This window comes from Aedes aegypti, chromosome 1 (genome assembly GCF_002204515.2).
Source record: "Aedes aegypti strain LVP_AGWG chromosome 1, AaegL5.0 Primary Assembly, whole genome shotgun sequence".
Lineage (NCBI taxonomy): Eukaryota > Metazoa > Arthropoda > Insecta > Diptera > Culicidae > Aedes > Aedes aegypti.
This window is the reverse complement of record NC_035107.1, coordinates 76871379-76874455: the sequence shown is the minus strand read 5'-3', so window position 1 is coordinate 76874455 and position 3077 is coordinate 76871379.

Genomic DNA, 3077 nt, shown 5'->3' with positions numbered 1-3077 from the left:
GATTTTGTTTTTTTTTTGTTGAATCGTGGGTAGGACAATCCTTTGACTGTCCTACCCAGGTCTTTTTGTGCGTAGTACATGTCCTACCTGTCCTACCCAGTTCCCGCGCCACTGTTTCAACTTATCTTTGCAGCTTGTCTTGGCAGAACTGGCTAAATTTTGTTACAATTATATAACTTTACTTTTGACATTCGACCGTCGGTTCTCCAAGCGTCCAATTGTTAATTAATAAGCAATGATTAGAATTTTGGATTTGGATTTGGGTTACAGACATTCAGAGTTATGACATTCGTAGTATATAGCATAATCAAGCAAATTCAAAAGAAAAGTAGATCTAATTAGGTTCAATATTTCGGAATCCAAAGATGGACGTCACAATAGCGAATAGTGTCTCTACTCTCAATCACCAAGGCACTCTTAGTTTCGTTTTGATTTTTCAGATTTCCTCTAAAGGCTCCCTTAAATCAAGGCAATTTTTTTACGGTCACAGCGACATGCACATGCACTGCATGCACAGTTTGATGAGCGTGTCTAAGCCACAGCGACGCAATTTCGCAGCGATTTTTGTTGTGTCGATCTAGATGGTTCCATATAAGAGTGCTTGCAGCGACTCAACAACAAAATCACGTCGATTTTTTGACGATGTCGCTTAAAAAGTCGTGTTGATTTGGGGGAGCCTTAAAGCTAAAATGAGAATAGCACTGTTGTATGTCCCTTCCCTCGCAAGATTAGAGTTTTTTTTTGTGAAACAATATTTAAAATGGATTCTAAATTGTTATTTGAAGGGAATAAGAAAACCATCATAAATCCAAACATTTTCAAATGCTGAGATGTTCTATTTACAATAATGCACCTAACCTTAAGGTGAATATACATCGAAGCCAATCCTTAAATTTTCAAAAGCAAGCTGAAAACTTAATCGATTGATCACACGGTGGATGTAACCAATCGATTAAGTTTTCAGCTTGAACGGGTGTTTAGTTCTCTAGATTTGTGCTCTTCAAAATTTAAGGTTTGGCTTTGATGCATCTCCACCTTAATCGTTAGGCGATTTTTTTCGATTTATATTGACCTCGTTAATATTTGATATCAAATATACAAAACAAAAATAATTCTCTTCATTCTTTTTATCCTTGCCTGTAATGTTTAGTTCTACAGCCTAAATTTGAAGACATAGTTTTCATAGATTTATAGGAAGCTTCGGCACTTTTGATTCACTTCGGCAGTGGGTTTTTTTTTAAAGCTACTTTGTTTATATTTGGCCACAATGTGCGTCGTACTGTAGTGCGTCGTAATGCAGTGCCTCTTTTTGCAAAATTTCAAATAATTCGGCCGAGAAAAACCTGTGGAAGTGCCCAAGTAGCTGTACACCCTATCAGGCGATTCCTTTCTAATAAAATCGCAAATAAATGACATGTGCAATTTAATTTTGGTATCGTAATATTCGTAGAAATGCTACTAGAATAGCTTTGTTCCTATTGACTCGTAACTCCGGCAAGAAGAAAAACATATATGGTCCATAGCTGTTTGAATTTGTCTTTTGAAAAAGTGTTTATAGAAACCGAGGGAGTCAAGAATGTCCATGGTTAGCGTGACATAATTTGTGCTGATGATGCTCAGAAAAGAAAGAGAATAAAAAAAAATATACAAATGTACTGAAAAAGGTCGTTGAAAATGGAAGATTTGGCTTTCCGGGTAATGGTGCATTCCGGTAAATGGTACATTCCGGTAAACGGTTTTTCCGGGTAATGGTACATTCCGGTAAGTGGTATTCCGGTAAATTGCATTCCGGGTAATGGTATTCCGAGTAATGGTATTGAATCACTGTATTGTATTTCCAATGTTTTTAATGACACTGTTACAATACGTTAAATTGTTTTTGAATTGTATTTTTTATTCGGGTGGTTGTTTGTTAAAATTCAGATTGTCATCTCGGGCAGAGAATTTGTTAGTTATAGTATAATCATATTCTTTGATCTCGGGAAGATGCTTCTCTAATAATGGTTTGTCCTTGGGGGTTAGATTTGAACCAATGTCATAAATACCCCACATCGGATTTGAACAAACCTACTCTGTTATAACTTGATACAATCATTGTCCTATACACTAGGGTGCCAATGAAAATCGATTTTTCGAATTTCAAAAAAAGGTAGGGCTCAAAAGTTTTGTCTCCTCGAAAAAAGTCCCCATGCAAAATTTGAGCTCAATCGGACTTCATTAAGTGGACCCCCAAAGCGGTCAAAATTTGGTTTTTTTGACCCATGAAAAATCTCCAAAGGGGGGGGGGGTGGTGTACATGAAATTTCCGAAATCGAAATTTTTTTTTGATGCCAGATGTCTTAGAAATGCATGAAACGTCGAGATCTGGTGTTATTTGGAAAAATTTTTTTTTGAAAAAATCGACCTTTTGGGACTTAGTAAATTTTTGAGTTGGGGGAGTGAATTGAATTTGAAATGAACGATTTGAATTCAATTGCTGAGAAATTCAAGGCAATAGTATTGAAACATATCCTATATGATTGTTGGACACTGAAAGCATATGATATGTGATATTTCATTAGGGTGGTTCATTTACTTTGCATTTGAGTGGTCCTTTTTGTTAAAAAAAAAAAAAATTGAATTTTAATTGAATATTGAAGACAATACCCAGGCAACCAGAAGTCGCATGAAAGTTCACGTAATAACTCGTTTATTTGTACAAATTACATCAAACCCGCAACACACGGTGGGTAAAATCGTCAGATTGATGAGTTTCCTCGCATAAAACGCTGTTTTCCTGAGTTCATTTGTACATTTTGTTTCGTCTCGTACACTCGTACAAAGTAAGTCGAATCAATCCGTAGCAGCTGTCAAATCAACATTTGTTATCATAAGTTAAGTCGCTTAAGATCACAGGTTAGTTCGGAAGAAAATTTATACACTCGCATTGTATGTTATTGTTCATCACATAATATATGCACGTATATCGCCTCCACTTTTGTACGTAGAAGGCCTTTTCGCAACATCTTATAAGTGAAATTTTGCACATACAAAGCCTCCAGGTGATTTTGTTATACGTACATTTTGGTTGTCTGGGT